Source organism: Alligator mississippiensis, chromosome 3, assembly GCF_030867095.1.
Source record: "Alligator mississippiensis isolate rAllMis1 chromosome 3, rAllMis1, whole genome shotgun sequence".
Classification (NCBI taxonomy): domain Eukaryota; kingdom Metazoa; phylum Chordata; order Crocodylia; family Alligatoridae; genus Alligator; species Alligator mississippiensis.
In genome coordinates, this window is record NC_081826.1 from 13113004 (window position 1) to 13138962 (window position 25959).

At 46.4% G+C, this 25959-nt stretch overlaps 1 long non-coding RNA gene across 1 annotated transcript in view; it reads right to left on the reverse strand.

The window, feature by feature from the left end:
* Positions 1-613: 613 nt before the first annotated feature.
* LOC132249214 (uncharacterized) overlaps positions 614-25959 on the reverse strand; it is a 47060-nt gene continuing 21714 nt past the window's right edge. The window contains exon 3 of the long non-coding RNA XR_009460611.1: positions 614-5897. This is a non-coding gene — a long non-coding RNA (uncharacterized LOC132249214). The remainder of the gene's footprint in view (positions 5898-25959) is intronic.

Genomic DNA, 25959 nt, shown 5'->3' on the forward strand with positions numbered 1-25959 from the left:
GCACCTAAATTTGAGTATCAAATTTAAGCATGATTAGCCTAAAATTCCCATTTGTAATGCACTTTAAGGGTGCATACATGTAGACCTGCACCCTTAATGCACGTTAAAAATGGCTAATGCACTTCAAATCGGCACATGTAGACATGCCCAGTGGGTGCATCTACAAATGCACTTTATTGCAGTGTTGCCTAATTAGCTCTGCAGTAAAGTATCACTGTCTGCATGTGTGCCAGTATTAGGGTGTAGTAAATTAATTTGCTCCAGGGACAGTTCTATCTTACAGCAGAGCAATTACATGAAATGACATGCATGTGTACATGGTAACAGGGGCTGGCTGGGGCATGAGGGTGCTGAAGTGTGGGGACTGCTGCACAGGTTCTGCCCCCTCATGCCCCAGCCAGCCCCTACACCACCACCCAGAGCCCAGGGCTGACCTCCTGAGCCTGCTATCAGCCCATGGCTGCCTCACCCTGGCTCAAAGTGCTGCTGTCCCAGGTGCACATGCAGACACTGTGCCTGGGAGCAGTTGACTCTGACTTAAACAGCTCCAGAGTTTATTACTTCACATTACTTGAATGTATAGATACATCCAGTGAGGAGAAAGTAAGTCAGACACAGAATAGTTCAGGGAAACAAAACATCAAGCAATATTAAACTGGCAACAGTTTTGGGTTTTGATTCACTTTAATTAGAGCTGCTAGATAGTCTCTTTTCTTCTTACATATTAAGTTTTGGGATAGAAATTACCAGAGGGTAATAAATAAAACCATGCAAAATTATTCCAGGCTCCAGCTCCACCCCTTTGCTAATTACAGGTGCATTTCTTCCTCTTCAGTCCAGGTTATTTGTTTTCCAGCATAATATCTTCTTCACAATTCATTTCCATGAATGTGATTATTTCCATTTTCTGCTTCAGATAATGAATCACATCTTTGTTTCGAGAGCTTATCTCTCAATCCCCTTTGGGCTCAAATGCATGAAATTTGATGCATTAGCTGTTCTATCTCATTACCTTAATTAGGAATGAAGCTCACTTTTTCAGAAATCACTTGAACCTTACAAAGCATTCATTAAAATTGCTGCTTTTTAAATATATGTCATTGCAAATTCTTGCAAAGAAAATACAAGTAGGAGAAATTGTGCATTGAAGCAAAGGATAAAAATCAAGCTGATACAGTTGAATGCTGACATAACTACTTTGGGTATAGCATTTACTATTTGATATTTTAAAGGGATCAAAGGTAATGTGGTAGGGAATATCCCATGCAATTTGCTTACCAAGATTTTGGAGCAGAAATTGTAGCTTAATAAAATTTCTGGTGCCCAATCTGAAGCCCATGAACAAGCTCATGTCTTTCTCTGGAACTGCAGACATTTTCCAGGTGGTTGTACTGGTGATGGTCCTTGGTGCTGAGGTGGGTCTGCATGGGTGTGGAGTGTGGTACCAGATGCACATGTACCATGCAAAAACATGCTGCAGGTTAACAGGCAGAGGCAGGCAGCTGGGAACAGGGAGAGAGGACCTCTTTAGAGAGAAGACAGTAGTTGGTCCAGATGTTTGATATGGTCCAGCACACCCTGCTATTGGCCTTTGTCTGCTTACTTGATGTCCTGAATGCCTAATAGTCTCTTTCCTGCCCTACCTGTGTTGTTAATGCTAGTTAAGGAGCAGGCCTTCAGTTCTGCTGGAGGACGATCTTAGGTGCTTCTCTAAAGGTTCACATCCCAGAACAACCCCTTCTCTAGCCCATATGGTGCTTTCTCTTTGTGAACACTGCACTGGCCTTCAAGGCTTACCAGTTCCTCTGACTCATCAGTTACCACCAAGTCTTTGGCCCAATCAGCAGTTCCCAGGGACTGTGCCACTTCAGTGTGCTACTTGGTTTCCCAGGGTTGGTGCTCCTTCTTCTGTGTCCAGAGCTTGCTAACCCAAACTACTCTGCAAGCAATAACCACACCACATACTCACTCAGGGTACTCTCAGCAGTCTCCCAGCTCCCCATCCAGCTGTCCCGTGTCTCATGGTGTGGGCTTCTACAGCCAGGAATCCACTTTGCAAAAATCATGACACAATCACACTGGAATTCTTCTGGGGTGTCTGCCCCCTGGCCCTCCCCAGATGTTTCAGTCCTACTGGGGTTATCCCAGCTCCAGCCCCCTGATCTGACTCATGGTTCAAATTCTCAAGTCCAGCTTCTGCAGCTTGTAGCAGGGAACTCCTCTCTCCAGCACCATCAGGCGCTGCCTGCCTAGCTCTTCCCCAGAGCTGAGTTTATGCATTCCCAAGACCTGCTCCTTCTGGCTGAAGAAACCCTGCCTTAAAGGTAACATTCCACCCTTTTCTTTTCTCAGCTCTACACGATGGGGCCGGGGGTTTCCCATTACAGGAACCATGCAATGGGCCAACCACTGACATGAAGTAGCCTCTTCAGAGCAGCTCCTTCATGGCCAGGAAGGCAGTGAGAAATTCTTTTGTCCCTTGTCTTATGTCCAGGACATGGCCTAAGTATTTAAAAAAGGACATTGGGATCTGGATTTGACCCTGAAGCTTTGATTCAGCAAAGCCCATGTTTAACTTGCATTGGAGCCAATGAGATTTCAGCATGCATTTTAAGGCTTTGCTGAATAGGAATGGATTGATGCATGTGCTTATGATTAAGCACTTATGGAGGCCTTGCTCATTTGGGGGTGTGAGTGCACAGTACCAGTTTTGTTCACAGAGTGTGATGACCCATACATCTCCAGTGTTTAGTTATACACCTAGGCAGTAAACACCAGTATTTTTAAAGACTCTGAATGATGTTTCCTCTTTATAGCAAACTAAGAAAAAACAACCTAATCAATATAAAAGGCTGGTTCATCCTTCCTTCAGATCTGGGGTGGCTGGGGGGAGGTGAGTAATCACTGCAAAGCTCCTTCAATTCTTATACTTTTGGAGAAGAATGATTTTCCAAATAAATACCCCTGGGAGGCAAAATCTGGAATCCTAAGCAGAAGGGCTGCATGCAATTTCACCGTGTTTCATTTCAACACTGTTTTGACTCATTTCAAGGTCAAAACAGCAAAATTGAAATGGCTAGCTGAAACGTTTCGAAAGTCGAAACATTTTGACCGTAGTGCTGGGGATGGGAAGTCAGTCCAGCTGGGCTGACTTCCCCTCCCCGGTGCTAGATTGGGCAGAGGACAGGAAGTCAGCCCAGTTAGACTGACTTCCCATCCCTGGTGCTAGGATCGAGCTTGGGAAAGGAAACCAGCCCAGCTGGTCTGAGTTTCCATCCCCTGCACTAGATCAGGATGGGGATGGGAAGTCAGCCCATCCCCAGCCTGATCTAGCATGGGGGATGGGCACTCAGCCCAGCTGGGCTGAGTTCCCAACCCTAGCCCCACCATCCGGCTGGGGAAACTCAGCCCAGCTGGGCTGAATTCCTTTCCCCGGCACAATGGTCGGGTGAAACGTCAAAACAGCGTCAAAATAACTTTACTGTTTCGACAAAGCGAAATGGTGAGGCTGTTTCTACTCGAAATGAAATTTGATACAAAACACTGTTCTGTCCAGACCTCAAAACTGAAGTCAGAACAGAACAGTGCAGTTTCGCACAGCCCTACTAAGCAGACACTGAGGTTAAAGAAAATTCACTGAGAAGAGAATCAGACCAAGAAATGCATACAGTTTAGATAAGTTTTGGCTAAAGTGTCTGAACTCTTGGGTGTTTATCAAAAATGAATGCCAAAGCTTGCTGTTGTGTTTCACACTGCTGGTACACTTCTTTAGGACTTGTTTTTTCACTGCACGCAAGCCAGCAAGAATCTTGTCTCCACTGTTCCTTTTTTTTTCATGCTCTCTGTTTCTTTCCTTTATTCGTTTCCTCCTAGATAGCAGTGATGGGCATATTTATGTGGAATGCCTAATAGGCGCACACATTCCTGCATGTGCTCTAATGTGTTTTCTGTCATGTTGTTCATTATTCCTTCAGACTTTAATAATGTTCTCAGCTTGATATGGTTAAGAATAATGAAGCATTTATTCTCATTCAAGAAGCTAATTAAAAGGCTCAGTTTTATTTCTCTGAGATGTGTTGATGGCTTAATTATAGTCCTACTATTCAAAAAAAAAAAAAAACCCCAAAAACCCAACCCTTCTCTCTATTTTTGATGTTCCTATGTAACTGTATAGCATCTCTACTTTTAATTTTCTCCGCGACAGTATGTATTACAGTGCAGGAAGGAAGAACAATGTAATGAACGTCAAAAAGAACAATGTTCATACAAGCACTCTGTGAAGTTATGACATGCAATTGTTATATGAAACTTAGACTGAAAATTGTTTGGAGCAGAGACCATCTTTTCATTTCAGGTGCCTGAAACAGAGGCACCCCATATACAATACAGGCAGAGTGAGTCATGGGGAAAAAATAGCGAAACATCCTTCAAAGCAAAGTCAGTGCGAGATAAGAACATTCTGTATTTCACAAGCTTGAGCTCTAATTATACAGTACATTGGAGTAACTCTGAATTATTGTTTAAATGGGGTTTTGCCCATTTCACCTTGCATTTGCCACATTTTGTCCCTTTTCATGACATCAGAGTAAAACAGTGCATGACTTCTTGAAATGCTCAATAAAGGCTTGCAGGATCCTTAGGCCACCAACATCATCTGATCACTGTACTGGTAGGAAGGCAGTCATAACTATTGGGTACACAATTCACATTCATGGTTTTATGACACTGATCATTGTGTATTGTGGCCAATTTAGAAGCAGGGAGGAGGGCAAAGACGTATACTGATAAGGGATCCATTTATAACAGTTTTTGATACTTTTTGTAGCAATGGCCACTCCCTCCTTTTGGAAACATTCAGGGAGCAGCTGCCTGTCCTAGATGGGTGTTTCAGCTGAATTTTGTGTCATCAGACAATTGGATCTGAGGAGTCTCCAACACACTAGGAGTCAATTATGCAGAAGGCAGGATAGATTTGCACTTTATAGACCAGCCAAAGTAGATATATATAGCACCAGCTTTTGTGAACTGAAGCTTGCTTCTTCAGAAGCTGTGAAAGGCTGAGCAGAAAGCACAGTACAAGAAAGAGATAGAAATTAGAATACAAAAGATGAGAGAGGGTGAGTGGGGGGGGGGAGAAGGGGGAGTGAGGGTCAGTGCTGGGAGAGGCAAACAAATAGGCAGTTAAACCCATGGGAACAAAGGAGTCAAAAATCTAGTCCACATAAAGGGATATGAATCTATCGTCCTTGTTTAAATCATACTTAACCCAATCCAGTCTGTGGATGATTTCTTGTTCTGAAATTCCTGTTCAGTTTTTAAAGTTTTTAGAAGTCAGTTCTGTAGTTCTGAGTGCCTGGAAACAACAAGGTTCTTTGTCTGCCTATGTCCGTAGACCAACACGGCTACTACCAACACCCTGGAACACATTAGAACATGCACAGTTTGCAAGCCCAGATTTAGGGAAAGTGTGTCCATGCTTACCTGGAAACATCCTTTCTTTGAGCAAAAAAATCCACAGTTGTGTTATGGTAAGTAACTCAGTTTGCTTGCAGAAGCAGACATAGCAGCAGGGGCATGCCCCATCTCTTGAAGTTCCATCAAGCTGCAATAACTTTCAGAGCCAGGATAACTCAAAACCACTTCCTTATATTACAGATGGGTTGAAATGACTGTTGAGGAAACAAACATAACAATTTCCGGTCTTGCAGATCAGGGTAAGTTCCCTCTGTGGTGATGTGGGGACTTTTGATGTGGGGACTTTGTTGCTTGTGAATTCTGTTTGATGCTGAAGCACTTGACATGTGACTGTCTGATGCAAACTCCATTTTGGATGTCTGTGTGGTTCCTTACTTACTCTGTTGTTCTTTTGTCTTCATGGTGGACCGGAATTTCAAAGGCTGGTGGCAAAGAACTAACAATAGGGCATCATTGATTTAAGGTCCCTACCACTGAAACCAAGTAGCTCTAACCAACAGACTGGCTTCCTCCCAGGACAACTGCTTTATCATGTGGTAAGACTACTGAGACCCAAGTAAGGTTAGAGAACATGATGTAGAAACATATGCCATCAAATCAAATGGATCAGATGCGCCAGGAAGATCTGCTTCATTGGGTAAAACAGACGTCACCCATTATCCCCGGTCATCCTTTAAGGGGTTTGGCCTAGATGACCTCCTGAGGTCCCTTCCCACCCTAATTTCCTATGATTCCATGATCCTGAGGGATCGGGCCCCTACTGCTCCCAGGAGCAGTATTAGCCTGAACCAAGAATCATGATACTCTTTTGCAAATAGGAGAACCCTGAATTTCCCTGCTAGCGAAGCAGTGCCTGGGAAATCCCTGTTTATAGAGAGTTAGGCAAGTTTCTTGGGATAAAATGGGACAAATCCATGAAGTGTTTAGAACAGGAAGTAAGGCATGTATAAATCAGATTGTGAAAAGGGCTTGGGAGACAGTCGCGTTGTTGGAGAATGGGGTTGATGGTGAAATTCAGTATAAGTGAGGAGGTGGGTGGCTGAACTCTCTCTGGCTGGATTGTGGATATCTGGAAATTAAGGAGGTCAGGGCAGCTGAAGAGATGAACAAGGATTTCAGCAGAGGTGGAGTCGAGTCAGTAACATGCAAAGCCTGGGTCAAGAAGGGACCTAAATGTTGTTGCTATTAATTGTATTATGATAGCATTGAGAGAATCAGGACTCAGTTGTGGTAGGCACTGTTAAGCCATATATTAAGAGGCAATCCTTGCTCTAAACAGCTTACAATTAAATTATATAGTCAGGCAAAATATGCAGGTGAGAAGGCTGGAAGAGGGGATAACAACAATATGACAGTAGCTCTATGTACAAATTGTTGGGCTTACCGCTGTCATTTCCTAAGAGAAGTGCATCTGTCAGACATATTTAAATGCACAGAAATGGCAACAAAGCACACACATACTTGGTTAACACTATACAGTGACAATGAATAAGGGATGCTATTCTACAGATGTCAAACGATCTTGGTAGGTGACAATCGTCTCTGCCTAGTCACGAAAGCAGGCAGTTAACTACCTCGGAGTGTTTTTACACTCAGGCCTAAAAGAGAGCTTTGCTTGTTAATCTCTTCTCTACGCTAATCTGCTCACAATGAAAAACCAGCATGTAAACAGAAAGCGAGTAAAACACAGAACACTGCTTCCCCTTAATAATAAACCAAACAAATTATATTAGGTGCCTCAGCTTAATGTACAAAGTAAACTTTCTCTGTTTATAGAGAATATTATAAGTGACTGAAGTGGCCTACTGAAGCAAATAAGATTTACAGGTTTAAGTTTGAGGTAATACTTACAGCTCCTAAGAAATTATTCTGCTGAAGAGCTGCTAAGCCAGCTCAAGAAGCGAGTTCTATCTTGCATATCTTCTCTAATGCTTTATAGATGGATTAAAAATAGACCTAGGCTAACAGAAGGCAAGGACATTATTTTGGAAACTGGGCATGTCTACATGTTTATTAACATGCTGTAGTTACTGCACATCTAGTTTAGTACTTCCTTAATGAAGTACTAACTGAACGCACAGTAACTACCTTTACTGTGCAGTAGTGCTGGTGCACGGTTTTCTTGTGATGGTTACTGTGCAGTAGCCTAATAACACTGTGCAGTAGGACTGTGTGAAGCTTCAGTCACTGATTCAATTTAGAGGAGATTTAGCCCGATTTGGTGGCCAAATCTCCAAATCTGAAATGAATAAGAAGCCTCCGATTCGATTCAGAGAGATTCAATGATTCAGACATAGACACAGCTCTATGCACACATGTTCTTTCTACACATCTCAAGGTACCAGGTGGCTTGTTAATGCAGAGATGATGGGGTGGATGGAGCATCCCACAGGAGCGCGGGGGGGGCGGGGGGTCCCCAGTGCGCTGAGCGGCAAACTCGGAAGTAGACCAGAAGCACTTCCAGTCCACTTCTGGGTCTGTCGTGGAGTGCGTGGGGGATCCCACCCCCACCCCCTGGCTCGGCAACTGGTGCCTCCTGGGTCTGGGGGGTTACCCAGGTTCCCCCCACGGCTGATTGCCAAGCCAGGGGAGCATGGGGGGTTTCCCCCGCGTGCTTGGCAGCGGACATGGAAGTGGACCGGAAGTACTTCTGGTCCACTTTTGGGTCTGCCACCAAGCACACAGGGGGCTCCCCTATGCTCCTGTGGGATGCTCCATCTGCCCCAACATCTCAGCATTCACAAGCTGCACCTGGTACCTTGAGGTATGTAGAAAAAACATTTAAACCTGTGACTATGGCCGAATCGGTGATTCTCCAAATCAGAATCGAATCTTTTTAACATGGCTTTTGGCCAGTATGCTACTGCACAGTATTATTAGGCTATTGCACAGTAAGCATCTTGTGTAGACATGCCCACTAAGTTTTGCTTTTAGTCCACTAACGATTTTGCAGTCAACTGGCCGACCACTTGGCATTTCATATCCACTCCCTGCCTGCCCACACTGCTTTCTTTCCCCCTTTCTTTAAAGTTGCCTCTCTTACTTTGTGGCACTATTTACAGGCTTGTTAACATGGATACTACAGCCTGCTTGCAGCTCTGGGCAGAACCAGGCCTGTCAGTCATGTTCAGCAGGAGAACACTCTGGTTCTTGAAGTTGCCTCCATTTTTAATTGCCTCCCTCATGGCCAGTGGCTTCCATAGCCCTTCTAGCTGCAGAGCTTTTCTGAAGTAAACAGTACTGCTGGCCTAAAGAAATGAAAAATCCTGAGGTTAAAGCCCTTCAGAAGAACAAAAAGTTCTGAGTCAGACCCCCCAACCAACATGTAACTTAAAAAACAAAATTTAACTTTGTTTTTAGTTCATCTGCCTTGCCAATGCACACATTTTAATTTCAGGTTGAAAGCCAAGCTGTGGTGCTTCATAGAGGGACAAAGACCTCTTGCCATGCCTAAAAGCCTGGGCAGCCATAAGGCTCTTTTCCTACTGGCTACTGTGGGTTCCCATGCCCTAATGCCTGATTAACACTCCAAGTTTGTTGCAGGGTCCCATGGCTTGTCACTACATAGAATCACTGAATCATAAAAAACGAGGGCTGGAAGGGACCTCAGGAGGTCACATCTAGTCCAGCCCCCTGCTCAAAGCAGGACCATCCCCAACTACATCATCCCATCTAAGGCTTTCTCTAGCTGAGCCTTAAAAACCTCCAAGGATAGAGATTCCACATCCCCTCTTCATAGCCTGTTCCAGTGTTTTACTACCCTTCTAGTGAGAGAGTTTTTTTCCAGTAGCTAACCTGAACTTCCCTTGCTGCAACTTGAGACCATTGCTTCTTGCTCTGTCATCTGTCGCTACTGAGAAGAGTCTAGCTCCATCCTCTTTTGAACCACCCTGTAGGGAGTTTAAGGTTGCTATCAAAACCTCTCTCAGTCTTCCCTTCTCCAGACTAAATCAGACCAGTTCCTTCAGCCTCTCCTCAGAGGTCATGTGTTGCAGCCCCCAAACTATTTTCCTTGCCCTCCAGTGGACTTGCATCCCTGGGGAATGGAGTCCAGTGGGGGGAAGCGGAGCAGAGTGCTGGGCCACCGGGCTCAGCTCCCAGCAGCTTGCAATCCGGTACAATTCAACCCAGTGGTGGGAAGCAGACTGCAGCACCAGCTTTGCCTGCCTCCCATCACTGGGCTGAGTGCCATGGGGCTGGAGGAGCCGATCGGAGTGCAGCCTGGCAGGGGAGGTGGGCAGAGCTGGTGCTGCACTCCAATCAGCCCACCTTCCTCCACCGGGCTCAGCTCCCAGCGGCTCGCAGCCCCATGAAACTCAGCCTGGTGGTGGGAGGTGGAGCACAGTGATGGCTCTGCCTGCCGACCACCACTGGGCTGAGCTGCAAGGGACTGGTGGAGCTGATTGGAGAGCGGCCTGGTGGTGGGAGGCAGGTAGAGCTCGCACTGTACTCTGATTGGCTCCGCCAATCCCCCGGAGCCTAGCTCAGTGGTGGGAGGCAGGGAGAGCCAGGGCTGCTCTCCCCGCTGGGATGAGCTACATGGGGCTGCAGAGCCGCTTGGAGCGCAGCCCTGGCTCTCCCCTGCCCGCCCCCCCGCCCCTCCTCCCACCTGGCTGGCTGCTTTGAAATTCAAAACTTTTCAAAACTTTTGCAACATTTCAAATGGCCTCGTATTGTTTCAAGGCTGTTTCAAAGCCCTTTGTTTAATTTAAATTTTGCTGTTTCAAGCTCAAAATGAGTCAAAACAGAGTCAAAACAAAACAGCTGGTGAATCTTCGCACAACCCTAATTTTTATGTATATACAAGCAAAGTGCCCATCAAGAATGACAGGTGGGCAGTGGGGATGGAGCACCACCACCCACTGCCTTGAACTGCCACCGCTCTGCATCTGGCTGTGTGCAAGACCCCCCCCCCCCCCAACTCTGTGTCTGGTCCCTTGCCCCCCTACACCCACTCAGCCACACATACCAAGCCACACACCCATCCAACTACCCTCCTCCCCCACTCGCAACCAGCCACATGCCAAACACACACACACACACACACCCCCAGCCAGATGCCACACAAACCCACCCACCCACATGCCACATGCCACACACCCCCTGCAGTGACACATGACTCACCCGCCCAGCCACACACAGACATGCACACACACAAACACATGCACCCGCCCACCGTGCCACATGGCACACCCACCCACCCACATGCCACACCCACCCACCCACATGCCACATGCCACACACCCCCTGCAGTGACACATGACTCACCCACCCAGCCACACACAGACATGCACACACACAAACACATGCACCCGCCCACCGTGCCACATGGCACACCCACCCACCCACATGCCACACCCACACCCACCCACACACCACACCCACACCCAGCCACATGCCACAACCACCCAGCAACAGGCCACACACACACACACACAGCCAGCCACACAATGGGGAACACCTACTGGCTGCAGACAGTTGGGTGCACAGGGGAAGCAGGGTGCATGGCGGCAGGGTGCCACGCAGAGAAGGGTCATGCGAGGCAGGGCACGCCCCTCATGCCTGCTTCCTCCATTGCACCCTGCAGCTGCGCACCATTCCCCCGCTACGCAGGGAGCACCCTCCGGGTGTGTGCTGCAGAGGGAGTGTGGTGCAGGGGAGGAGGGTGCACAGCCACAGGCAGCCCCAAGGGGAGCAGGCAGGGGGATGTGGCCGCAGGGCAGGGTGCACCCCTCATACATACTCCCCATGTGGCATATTGCAGCCATGCGCCACATCCCTCCCGTGCTCTCAGTGCAGAGGGGGAGGTGTGGTGTGTGGCTGCAGGGTGCCACTTGGAAAATGGGCAGCAGGGTGCACCCTGGCCCGTAGCCATGTGCTGCATTTGGCAGGTGCTACCTGCAACCCCCTGCCCACTCCCTTCATGGCTCCCTGCCATGGTGCGCCAACCCCCTCTGCACGGCTGTGTACCACATTCCCCTGTCGTAAGCCATACCCTTTGTGGTGGCAAGCCACGCCCCGCACGGCCAGTCCCCACAGTGGGGAGCACAGCCTGGCCCCGCCCACCTGGAATGCCACCCCCGCCTCCGCCTGTCTGTCTGTCTGTCCTAAGGCTTCGTGCTGCACATACGCAGTTGTCCTGGAGTGTTATGGACACAGAAGGAAGCAGTATGACTTTTATTATATTAGAATAAATTGTTGTGATGTGACATGTGGCATGGATGCAAGTTTAGTTAAACAGACCGCTGTAGCAGAACCTTGCCAATTTGCTCTTCAGTGATCTGCATGCTTTAGAAACCCCACAGAGTACCTGCTTCTTGCCACCTTTGAACACATATTTAACAGCCAGGAAATTGATATGAGATCTCTTTCTAAGAATTTTTCATCTCTGTTTCAAAAACATTCTGATTTAGGTACAATATACTAAGTATAATTCTGAATAACCTTTGCATAACTAGCACATCTAAACATAAGGTATACCACTGTAGATGCATTGTTGTCAAAATAAAGTAGAAAAAACAGTTTTGATGATACAGGTCACTTACCTATTGTGTTTAGTTGTGAACTTTCTGATTTGCAAAATTCTCTAAACAGTAATAATAAGGGTAAATTGATGTACTAAATTCAGGTAGTGCTAGAATGATATTGTAGCCATGATGGTCCAGGAATTATGCGAGAGGCAAGGATTTCTTAGGGTGATATCTGGTTGGGATAGAGTTAGACAAGCATTCATATGCAGGACATTCTTCTTTATTCAAAAGGTTGTCTAACTCTATCCCAACTCTGCAGTTGGTCCAATAAAAGATATCGCCTTAAGAAATCCTAAATTCAGGTGAAATTAATTCCCAGGCAGAGGGCCAGAAGGATGCCTATGTGCTACATAAGTCCCATGTGAGGCCTATTTTAAAGATGTAAGCTGTGTATTGGCTTTTTGCAGGCTAAGGCTGTGATCTACAGACCTCTAAAATCAATGAAGGCCAAGGGAGTTCAACAGAATCAGATCCAAATTGCACAAGCTTGATTTCCGCTCTCTGGGAAGTGATTTGAGATATATCAAATCTGCTAGAAAATACCCTAGCATCCTTAAAGAGAATATGTACTGAACTGAACTGCATTGCACGATTTATTGATGTTGACATTTTGATATCTCAACTACTGGCAGTGGATCTACATCACTACTTCAAATGTGATCTAATTCAATCGTGACTTAAGCAGTTACCATCAGTAGTTATCCCCCGTGGTCTCTGTCTGGTTCACAACAGACAAAGGACCACACTACAAAAATCAAGATCACAAGGAAAGATAATCACAGAGAAATTATGAGGAGAAAAAATCCAACAATATTTCTGGATGCATTCCCGTAGTAAATTATAGGACAAAATAATATAAAATTTTAGGAGTGTTCCTCCTAAATTGGAATGAGTAGCTATAATTGATATATATAATGTTAATGTCAAGTGAGATGGTGATGATAAGATAGTAGTTGCTTTTTAATTATAATTGACAATAATTATCATATTAGATTGCAATTGGTATAAAAACATAATGAGCTAAAAGTACGTAAATAGTAATCCAATCATTTAGTTGAGCAAAATAAAAAATTATCATTTTCATGATGATATGAAAATATGAACAGACTCATATCACCAGCATTCATTACCAGCAACCTGAAAAATTCAAACTTACTTGGCTTACAATTCATAATATGTTCTCTGGTGTTACACACTGGAGCACGAAACAGAGGGTCGTTCAGTTCTGTGCAATCTCTACATATAAAGGGTAAAAGTTTCAAGTACCTAAATGATTAAAGATCCTAAGTTCCATTTTCAAAAGTGAATGAGGCCCAGATGTTTAAAAACAGTGGGAGCCAACTTTTTTAGCCGGTGTACCACAAATTAGCCCTGCAGTCTCGCTGAGTGCCACTCTGAACCCTTTTTCTTACCCAATCTGCTGCTCGGCTTTCTGCTCATTGCCCTGTGCCCCCTGCTTGATTTGATGCTCTGCTTTCTTCTTCCTGTCCTACCTGCCGCTGTGCTGCCTGTCCCTTCCCTGGTCTAGTGCATACAACACATACACTCAGGTTGGCCACCCCTGTTTAAAGCTATTTAAGCACTGGCCCACTCAGTATTGCATGATATAATGGCCAGGTTTTTGAGGATATTTGTTCACCTAGAGATGCAAATATCCAGAAGAATTTTCTCAGACACCTTGGAGGAAAAAAAGAAGTCGTGGTAGAACCTCACTGAGAATGTGGATATGACACATAATAGGAAAAAAGGATGGACAACCATCCAGAAACTCTCCAACTACACAAAACAGAAAGACTAGCATTACAATATCACGACAAACAAGGTCACGCATCAACTAACTGAAAATGGCAGGGCAGCAAGTAAATAATCCAAGGTTTGAATCAAGGGAAAAGAAGACCAGGAGGTTTATCAATTTGGGACACATTTTACAATGCCCAAATTAACAATCAAAATAAGCGCTCTTAAAACAAAGCCACAGGTCTTGACAATATTTGCACAGAACAAATAAGACACTTTGGACCAATCTCAAGGGCCTGGTTACTCCAACTGTATAATGCATGTGTAACCACATACAAAATAGCCAACAAATGCTTCCTCCATAGTTGCCCTCTCATCCCTCTGGAATACCTCAAATACCTTGATGATGTCTTCATTATATGGACACATGAGAAGGCATCTCTAGAGAAATCTCACCAAGCTATTAGTAACTTTCAGTCCTCCATCAAACATTCTGGAATACTCTATGCAGCTGATTCATTTCCTAGATATTACAGTGAGGGTTTGCAATAGCCACAGTACTGCACTAGAAACCTACCAACAGGGCTGTCCCTAAGTGGGGCGAATCAGGACAAATGCCCCAGGCCCCATGCTTTGTGGGGGCCCACAGAGCTGGGTGGGGAGGCTGTGGCTGCTGATTTTGAAGCGGATCCCTCCTGCCCACCCGGCAGGTTGGGCAGTCTTTGCCTGTTCTGGCCAGAAGCTCTGCTGCCACCTGTACCACTGCGTCTGATGTGCCGGGGCTTTCACTCCCTGGCATAAGTGTGCTGTGGGATGGGGACCCTGCACAGGCTGCTTTGCCCCAGGCCCCACACTCTGCTGGGATCATCTCTGCCTACCAACCACCACAGCTACTCTCATGCCATCAGCTTTCATCCTAAGCACACTAGATCTATCATATACAGCAGGGGTGGGCAAAATATGGCCCTCAGAGCTGTTCTATCTGGCCCTTGGACCCCGTCAAAAATTTAGAAAATATTTATCTGCTCCTGGCTGGCTGTCAAAGATGACAGGAGCCAGGGGAAGTATTACCCAGGGAGAGCCTCAGCAGGAATGTAGCAGCTTGGCCTTGCCCCACCCCCACCCATTTCCCTGCCTTCCTGCCCCTGCACTGCTCCAGCACTATGTGGCTGCTGGCTGCATTGCCAGACCGGAGAGCATGGGGCCTACAGCTATATGGGCGAGGTGCAGGGAGGGAGATTGTGTGTGTGTAGGGAGGGAGAGTGTATGTGTAGTGAGGGTGTGAGATAGGGAAGGAGGAAGTCTCTGTGTGTGTTTGCAGGGTCAGTCCCACATGCACACCCCACCAGATACATGCACCCACATCCCCTCTTGCACTGCCATACACGCAGACTCCCATACTCACACCTGCTCACACACCCCAGCCACCCTCCTCCCACAAACTGCTCCCCTAAAACCCCATACCCACCCACACCCCACATATTCACACCCTTCACATGCTCCCTCACCCCACAACCACACCTCTACACCTATCCACATCCCACAGACCCACTAACATCCTCCCCCACACCTTACATACCCACACACCCACAGTCCCCCACAAACCTATACCCACTCCCCCACAACATACAAGAGGCCCATACCCATGTGGCCCTCCACAGCTTGCCAAAACTCAGTAAGTGCCCTCTGCCCAAAAGAATTGCCCACCCTGATCTACAGCCAAGCCCTACATGACAACCAGACCTGTTCTGACACCACTGACTGTGATGAATACCTTAAGGATCTACAGGAGGGATTCTAACAATCCCAAAATTGTAGTCACTTTGATCAAAAAAGCCAGACTCAGACCTCACTCTGACCTGCTACAATACCAACCCTGGGATAAAGAAAAGAGAAACCCTCTGGTTATTCCCTACAGCCCTTAGCTTAAACTTTTAAGACACATCATTCATGACCTCCAATACTTCCTGGGAAAGGATGGCTATTTTAAGGCAGCCTTTGGGGACAAACCTGTCTAGGCTTACAGAAAGGCCCCCAGCCTCACAAGGTGTCTCTTGGACAACAAGCTAATAAGGCACCAGACACCAGGCATCAAGCACCAGACCTTCTCACCAAGGCACTAGGCCTTTCAATGGACCTAAATGCCTGCTGCATCCCCACATCAGCATAGATCACACCATCACTGCAAGTTTCCTGGTCACACAGCCTGGTTCTTACAGGGGACTTCAATCACTCTGACATCTGCTGGGAGGGCAATACAGCAGGGTGCAGGCAAGCCAGGAAGTTTTTGGAGAGCGTTGGAGACAACTTCCTGGTGCAAGTGCTGGAGCGGCCAACTAGGGGCCGTCTCCTTTTAACCTGCTGCTCACAGACAGGGAAGAATTGGTGGAGAATGTAGTGGTGGATGGCAACTTGGGCAGCAGCTACCACAAGATGATTGAGCTCAGGATCCTGAGGAAAGGAAGGATGGAGAGCAGCAGAAGAAGGACCCTGGACTTCAAAAAACAGACTTTGACTCACTTAGGGAACTCATGGGCAGGATCTCCTGGGGACCCAGTCTGAGGGGTAGTGGTGTCCAGGAGAGCTGGCTGTACTTTAAAGAAGCCTTACTGAGAGTGCTGGAACAAATCAACCCGATGCACATGAAGACTAGCAAGTATGGCAGAAGACCAGCTTGGCTTAGCAGGGAACTCTTCAGTAAGCTAAATCACAAAAAGGAAGCTTTTAGGAAGTGAACACTTGAACAAACAAATAGGGAGAAGTATAAGAGTTTTGCTCGGGCATGCAGGGATGAAGTCAGGAAGCTCAAGGTGCAATTGGAGTTGCAGTTAACAAGGAATGTGACTGGTAACAAGAAGGATTTCTACAAGTATATTAGCAACAGGAGGAAAGGAAAAGCATGGGTCCCTTACTGAACCGGGGAGGCAACCTAGTGAGCGAGGATGCAGAAAAGGCTGAAGCACTCAATGCCTTTCTTACCTCACTCTTCATAGGCATCATCAACTCCCAGACTACTGCACATGGCAACACAGTTTGGGGAGAAGGTGAGCAGCCAACAGTGGTGAAAGAACAGGTAAAGGACTATTTAGAAAATCTGAACATATATGAGTCCATCGGGCCAGGTGGGATGCACTCAAGGGTGCTGAGGGAGTTGGCTGATGTGATTGAAGAGCCACTGGCCATCATCTTCAAAAACTCATGGTGATCTGGAGAGGTCCCAGATGATTGGAAAGGGGCAAACATAGTGTCCATATTTAAGAAAGAGAAAAAAGAGGATCCAGAGACCTACGGACTGGTTAGTCTCACCTCAGTCCCTGGAAAAATCAGGGAGCAGATCCTCAAAGAATCCATTTCTAAGCACTTGGAGGAGAAGAAGGTGATTAGGAGCAGTCAGCATGGATTCACCAAGGGCAAGTCATGCCTGACCAACCTGATTACCTTCTACGATGAGATGACTGGCTCTGTGGATGCAGGGAGACGAATGGATGTAGTATATCTTGATTTTAGCAAGGCTTTTGATATGGTCTCCCCCAACTTTCTCATAGGCAAACTAAGGAAGTATGGGCTGGATGAATAAATGGTAAAGTGGATAGAAAACTGGCTGGAGCATTGGGCTCAGAGGCAGTAATCAATGGCTCTTTGTCTAGTTTGCAGCTGGTATCAAGTGGAGTGCCCCAGGGGTCGGTCCTGGGGCTGGTTTTGCTCAATGTCTTCAGCAATGACCTGGAAGGTGGCATAGAGTGCACCCTCAGCAAGTTTGCAGATGACACCCAGCTGGGGGGAGTAGTAGATATGCTGGAGGGTAGGGCTAGGATTCAGAGTGATCTAGACAAATTGGAGGACTGGACCAAAAGAAATCTTGTGAGGTTCAACAAGGACAAGTGCAAAGTCCTGCCTTTAGGACAGAAAAATCCCATGTACCGGTACAGGCTGGGGGCTGACTAGGTGCGCAGGAGCTCTACAGAAACGGACCTGGGCATTACAGCTGAATAAGCTGAATATGAGCCAGCAGTGTGCCCTTGTTGCCAAGAAGGCTAATGGCATCCTGTGCTGCATTGGTAGGTGTGTTGGCAGCAGGTCAAGGGAAGTGATTATTTCCCTCTATTCAGCACTGGTGAGGCCACATCTGGAGTACTGGGTTCAGTTTTGGACCACCACTATAGAAAGGATGTGGCCAGACTGGAGAAAATCCAGCAGAGGGCAAGGAAAATGGTTTGGGGATTGGGGGACCTAACTTCTGAGCAGAGGCTGAGGGAACTGGGCTTATTTAGTCTGCAGAAGAGAAGACTGGGGTAATTTAATAGCAGCCTTCAAGTACCTGAAGGGGGTTCAAAAGAGGATGGAGCTAGACTGTTCTCAGTGGTGGCAGATGACAAACAAAGAGCAATGGTTTCTAGTTGCAGCAAAGGAAGTTTAGGTTAGATATTAGGAAGAACTTTCTCACTAGGAGGGTAGTAAAACACTGGAACAGGTTACCCAGAGAGGTGGTGGACTTTCCATGCTTGGAGGATTTTAAGACCTGGCTAGACAAAGCCATGGCTGGGATGCTCTAGTTGGGGATGGTCCTGCATTGAGCAGGGGTTGAACTAGATGTGACCTCCTGGGGTCCCTTCCAGCCCTCATTTTCTATGATTCTAAGATCCTATGGACTTAAATAACCAGGAGTACGACAACCAAGGTTCGTTCATCTACAACTCTACCAATGTCATATACACTATCAGCTGCTTACAATAGCCTTCTGCTGTCTTTGCTGGAGGGATATCTCTACATGAAACAATAAATGGATGCTAATATGACATCAGCTACAGAGAGACCTGCAGAGAGGCCTGTATCAGGACTCTTCAAGCTCCCTGGACACTCCAGTTGCTGACCTCAGGATTTCTGTTCTCAGGCAAAAAAAAATTGTAAATACCAGTTTGAACAGGAAACTGCAGAACAAAAAGTCATCAGCAAACTGAACTGTATTAAGTATGGTTTAAACAGGGACTATAGGTTCTTATTTTATGACCTGAATTAGTTTTGTGATCCACTTTGTTCCTATTGGATTACTGCACACTTCCTTTTCTTTCCTAACACTACTCCCCTCTCCACTATCCCTCTCTCCCCCCAGCCTCCCTCATCTTTTGTATTCTAATTTCTCTCTCCCCCTTATACTCTGTTCCCCAGACGTGGGGAATCATGCACCAATGAGGTCCTCACTAAGGCTACGTCAAACAATAGTACGCGTGGCATGGCAGGAAGTGTGATTGCTGGGATCACACAGAACATCCCATTGTGCCTTTACTTGCACATCTGCCAGGGGCCTGAGCCTGTTTTTGAGCAAAGGAAAGTTATTTGCCTCAGTCAGAGGTTGGTGGTTCTTAAAATGAGCAGCTGCAGGTCAAACCTCACAGCTGATATCCTACCTTCTGCTTCTTTGGCAATCCCTTGCAATCATGGATGACTACCTCCCACGATCTGTGGGTCTGAGGATGGATGACGAGGCTGATCTGGGATTGAGAGACTGTTGCAACTTGGGCATGTGTTTCCATGCAGGGTGTGTGGCTCTGGATTCTTGATTCGGTCTGAGACACGCTGTTCCTGCCACTCCTGCTCTTCTCTCTCCTGTTCTTGTTGTAAAGTTTCAGAGTACTGAGGTCTTTGCAGCAGACTCCTCCTCCATTTGGGGCGGTCCTGAGTGAGACTCCCATGAGTTGATGCCAATGTTGCATTTTTTCAAGTTGGTCTCGAGGACATCCTTGAAATGCTTTCTCTGCCCTCCTCTTGAGCTGAGCTGGGAGAATAACACTTTATTCTATCCACCTGTGGGCTTTGTATTATACAAGGGGAGATTCAAACTCTACTTTGGACCTATACAACACATCTGCCTTAGCTAGCTACTACAAGTCCTTCAGCCCATCACCCCCAGAACACTCAAGAGAAGAGATGGGCCTGCCTAGCATTTGAGGGCACCTTTGCATGTTCCAGATGTCTGCTTCAATGTATGCTAATTAGCACTTATTGGAGCAGACTAGATTCACAGATGCTAGGGTTGGAAGGGACCTCAACAGATCATCGAGTTCAACCCCCTGCCTAGGCAGGAAAGAGTGCTGGGTCAGACAAAATCAGCCAGATGCCCATCCAGCCTTCTCTTGAAGACCCCCAGGGTAGGGGAGAGCACCACCTCCCTTGGAAGCCCATTCCAAATTTTGGCCACCTTTACTGTGTAGAAGATTTTCCTGATGTCTAGCCTAAATCTGCTCTCTGTCAGTTTGTGACCATTGTTCCTTGTTACCCCAAGAGGCGCCCTGGTGAACAGAGCATGTCTAATCCCTTGCTGTGTCCCCCTAATGAATCTGTAGGCAGCCACAAGATCACCTCTCAGCCTTCTCTTGCGGAGGCTGAAGAGGTCCAGGTCCCTCAGTCTCTCCTCGTAGGGCTTGTTCGGTAAGCCCCTAGCCATACGAGTGGCCCTCCTTTGGACCCTCTCGAGTCTATCGACATCCTTCTTGAAGTACGGCACCCAAAACTGGATGCAGTACTCCAACTGCGGTCTGACCAATGCCGCATAGAGGGGAAGTATCACCTCCTTGGATCTATTTGTCATGCATCTGCTGATGCATGATACAGTGCAGTTAGCTTTGCTGATGATGCGGTTAGCTTTGCTGATGAGATTAATTTAATCTCCTGGAGTGTGTCAATTAATGTGCTTCAGCGGTCTCCATGTCATGTCTATTCAGCATACCCATGCTTCGAAATGGTGTGGGGAGGGGGAGGGCTCACTGAATGAGCTTTAGTTCAATTGTCCCCACCTCCATTTGAAGTGAGCGACACTGAATACACCTAACACTATGGGCGCTTTAATCAGAGCACCTCTCGGAGCCACTCTAATGAAAGTGCCCCCTCTCCACCCCAGAGCATGTGTACAGATGTCCCGAAAGATTAACAAGGTCTGGGCTCTGTTAGGCATGAGTTACAGAACGGAGCTCATCAGTGTGGTTTCCCATAGGGGCTCCACACTACCCCCGCATATGTATGGTTCATATATAAAAAACATTGATCCCACATGTTACAAATGCCTTTTCCAGTGCACTCCTATAATTTTTTCCTGGAAACTGGCTCATGGCAGAGCGGCCAGTATATGGGAACACACCAGGGTGGCTTACAAGCACCTTAGCCTAGCCAAATGCTCCACAGCTACAGATGGGGGTTGAAAAGCAGGTAAAACATTTGTCTCCACAATAATAGCTTTAAGACTAAAAAGGGGCGCTGGCAAATGTACAACAGCACAGAAGCTAGACTGAACAGCACAAAGCAAAAATAGACCGTCATGTAAGAGAGTCCAAACAGAAAAGGATTAGTAACCAAGGGATGGTCAGGAATGAGTTGGGGGATGCTAGCTGCCCCGTAGTTCCCTTGTTGACTCAGAAGGGATAAGTAATCTGCCGTTTTTCAGTTCCAACAGGAATTTTGCAACAGATTGTACTACAGATGTCATTGTTTGAAAGATTTTTTTTTTTTTATAGGCTGTGTTTTTGGGGGAAGAAAAATGAAGTGACAAATAGCATTTATTGTTGGTAATTACCAATGTTATTCTTGGAAGCGAGCAATGATGTGAATTTCTGGGCAGAATCTAGGTGCATTTTTAACCAAACACTATTTCATTTCAAATGACACTAGATCCATGAATGTGATGGTAGGGGTTGGGGAAGATTGCTAGCTGTAAGCTTTAAAAAAAATGTAACTGGGAAATGCTGCAATTATACACCACGTTTTCAAGTGCTTATCAAGAGAAGTTTAATCATCACTCCTTCAAAAAATGCAAAAGAATTAAAAAGGAGAAAATTAAATGGTGAGAATGCTTCAAATTCCAATATATAAACTTTGGCATGAAATATTCTTTGTCTCACCTTTGAATGTACTTAAACAAAAAGGCTTGGGGCAATATGTACCAAACTGGGCATTAGTATAGCATTAAAAGTAAAGCCACATTATAAAACATAAAAGGGCATTCAGATGATTAAAGGCATTGCTACACTCCTGCTGAGGTCAATGGCAAAACTCCTATTAACACTGCTAGAAGTGGGATTGGCCCCCAGGGAGAAAATAAAATTGAAGATAAAAATCAGTTATCTTTCAGGTGAAATTACGGATAACCGTTGACCTGTTAGAGCAAGCAAGGTATGTTGGCATCTAGAAGCAGGCAAGAAGATCAAAAGGTTAGCAGGAACTTTATTGAGATGTTTGAAATTATGGTAGGCATGATGAAAACCTAGAAATCCCTTTCATCCTTTTTCTTGTAATAAAAGAGCACAAGGAGATACTTGAAATGAAAAGCAGGTGAATGCAGAGCAAACAGAAAGAAATATGGCTTCATGTGGCATATAGTTATCATATGGGATTCATTACTGCTCAAGTAGGTCACTGAGTCAAATGCTGCAGCCGAATTATTAAAAGTGCTCTCTAAATCTTCCTGTCCAATCATCTCTGTACCCTTCCCAGCTGATCTTTGCTCACATCAAGATTGCTATTGTGTTTATAGTCTCAGCAAAGAAATCAAGCAGAAAATGGGCATGGATGTTGAATTATCCTTCGCTTTTGTAATGGTGGTGCATTGAGATAAGATACCTTGGCTGGGAAGACCTGCAGCACATATTCTATGGATGCACAGAGGGTTTCAGTCTCAAGGACATGCCATCCAATATCTTTCCAAATTGAACCTTTTCTTTGTTGATAATAAAGGTCCCATCATGACATGTCCATGAATGAGGTCAGTTGTGCTGAATGCCCAGTGAAAGCAAGGTGGAGGTCATGCTTCATGACCCTAGATGATAGCCTCTCAGGACAAGGAAAGAATTCCACCTCTTCCAAGCAATGCACCAATAACCGATAGCATGACAATAAATAGTAGTACCAGGCTGAGTAATACCTTACTCCAGGAGTGGTGACACCATTTTCAGCCCAGCAGAATTAAGTGCTGCGCCACATAAAGGATAGCAAGAGAATTGGGCACTGGGTGTATTATGGATGTTTTGCACTTTTCTTTGAGTCTCTGGTGTGCTGCACCAGTGATTTGATCTGGGATAGTGAATCTTATGCCTTTATCAAATTTATAACCCAGAAGACAAGCTTTTCAGCCAAGCAGACTCTAGGAGTTACTTGGCTTGCTAACTGAGTATTAACCACTGTCAGGACCTCTGGGTTCAAACCTGGAACTCTGGCACTGATAGGCAGTGGCATAACTAGGGCAGGCTGACTGGAACAATCGCTTCGGGCACTGAGTTGGCGGGGAGGAGCGGGGTGGGGGGAGGATTGCTGCTGGCAGCCACATGTTTGCCATCATGATTATGCCAGTGATGTGGCAGCAACTGTCTGTGTTCAGACCAACCTGGTGGCCTTCTATGACCAAGTCACAAAATCCTTGGATGCAGGTGTCACGGTGGACATAGTCTTTCTGGACTTTAAGAAGGCCTTCAACACTGTCTCTCAGCCCATTCTCACTAAAAAAATTAGGCGATTGTGGTGTCGATACCTACACAGTCAGATGGGTCACAAATTGGCTGGAGGTCCGCACCCAGACAGTGGTGGTGGATGGGTCATTTTCGACCTGGAGGGACGTGGGCAGTGGGGTTCCCCAGGGCTCGGTCCTCGGGCCCGCACTGTTTAACATCTTCATCAGCAACTTGGACGAGGGGGTGAAGAGCACCTTGTTCAAATTCGCAGATGACACTAAGATGTGGGGAGAAGTGGGCATGCTAGAAGGGAAGGACAAGCTACAACTAGATATGGACAGGTCACCGGGGTGGGCGGATGAGAATAGGATGGGTTTCAACACTGACAAGTGCAGGGTATTGCACCTGGGGAGGAAGAACCAGCAGCATACCTACAGGCTGGGGAACTCCCTTCTTGTCAGTGCAGAGGCAGAAAAGGATCTTGGGGTCATTATTGATGCCAAGATGAACATGGGCCGACAGTGTGGGGACGGGGTCAGGAAGGCTAACTGCACCTTGTCATGCATCCACAGATGCATCACAAGCAGGTCCAAGGAGGTGATCCTCCCACTCTATGTGACACTGTTCAGGCCGCAGTTGGAGTACTGCATCCAGTTCTGGATGCTGCACTTCAGGAGAGATGTGGACAGCATGGAGAGGGTCCAAAGAAGGGCTACCGGCATGATCAGGGGTCAGCAGGGCAGGTCCTATGAGGAGAGGCTATGGGACCTGAATTTGGTCAGCCTCCACAAGAGAAGGCTGAGAGGAGATCTGGTGGCCATCTACAAACTGGCCAAGGGGGACCAGCAGGTATTGGGGGAGTCCCTGTTCCCCTGAGCACTACTGGGAGTAACAAGGAATAATGGCCATAAGCTGACTGAGAGTAGATTCAGGCTAGACATCAGGAAGCACTACTTTACAGTCAGGGCAGCTAGGAGCTGGAACCAACTTCCAAGGGAAGTGGTGCTCACTGCTACCCTGGGGGTCTTTAAAAGGAGGATAGATAATCATCTAGCCGGGGTCATTTGACCCCAGCATTCTTTCCTGCCCATGGCAGGAGGTCGGACTTCATGATCTGCTCAGGTCCCTTCCAACCCTACCAACTATGAACTATGAAACTATGAAACTAGGAGCTGTCACTGCCCCTGTGCCCCAGGCACAGGGCTGCATTGCTACACCACTGCCTACAGGTGAAAGCTCAGGCTGCAGCAGCACCAGGCACCCAGCCAAATGCCACCCCCATTCAGACTGGCCCCTCTCATGATGCTCCTAATGAGGGGGAAGGGGTTCTGGAATTTGTGCCTGATGATTACCCTTGTTCCTGTCGTGGACCTCCCAGGCATGGTCAACCACTTGGCCTGACCATGACCTTGTCTTGACCTATGTCTTGGGCTCATACCTGGCTTGCCTGTGGTGCCTCTCCCTGTGCCTGCTTCTCCCCATGCCACCCAGACCCTGACCTGAGTGCCCAGCTCCAGGGCGCAGCCTGGGCCTGGGCTCCCCGCCCTGCTCCAGGACCATCGGGGAGGCCTGAGTGCCCGAGCCCTGGGGCATCACTGCCTCCCTCCACTGGATGCTGTCCTGGACCAGGGGGCCCGAGCCACAGTAAAGTACACAGCCTCTTTCTCTTTTTCCTTTTTCTCTCTTCTTTTCCTTTCTTTCTTTCTTTTTCATTTTCTTCTTTTTCTTCTCTTTCTCTCTTTTTCTGTTTTTTTCTTTCTCTCTTTTTCTCTCTTTTTACTCTCTCCCCTTTTTGTCTCCTTTTTCTCTTTTCTTTCTCTTCTTTTTTCTTTTCTTTTTTATTTCTCTTTCTTTTTTCTCTTTCTCCCCTTCTCTCTCTTCTTTCCCTGTTTCTTCCCTTTTTTCTTTTTCTCTTTCTCTTCTTTTTCTCTCCCCTTTTTGTCTTCTTTTTCTCTTTTCCTTTTTCTTTCTTCACCTCTTTCTCCTTGTATCTCTCTGCTTTTTCTCTTTTCTCTCTTCTCTTTTTCTCTTTTTTATTTCTCTTTCCCTCTCTCTCCCTCTCTTTCTCTTCTTTCTCTCTTTCTCCCTTTTTTCTCTCTCATCAAACATGCTTAACAAAAAGGAACACAGAAACAAATGTAGTATATGAAGTTTCATTGATTGTCACCAAGTTTAGAATTTTTAGAAAACCTGGTATTTACTGTTAAAAAGGAACATTTATGATTATTAACTATATTAATATGCAGCACGTCCTGCCATGTACCCTTTGCCTGGTTTTGTTTTTCTGGCATGCCAGCACTCCAGCACCTTACAAGGTAGACACTATGCATTTTTTGGAACTTTGACCAAAACCATTGCCTACCCCTACGTTAGACACTTCTTCTCTTTCACTGTTCCTTTCATGGCAGCCATTCATCACTTCCTAACACTTCTACCTCTCTCAGGGTGCTATGATGACTCACCCATCCAGATAAGTGCAAAAGATCCTTTTTTTCAATTTTTTAGCTCAACCCATCTTTTACACCAGGCATAAGCACCTAAGCACCTCCCAAGCACCGCCCTCTGTCCAAAAATCTCTCCTTGTTCATCCTGTCTTCAGTCCTTCTCCTGGGCTCAGTAACCAACAAGACTAGATTTTAATCAACCTTTTTTTCTTTTGTATGTTGTTCTTAATGGCACTGACAGAAGTGATGTTTTGTCAGGCTATCAGCCCCCACTCTACAGCCATTCTCTGACAGAAGTGCACAGCTGCAGAGGGCTTTAAAAGTGCCTGATCATAAGACAAA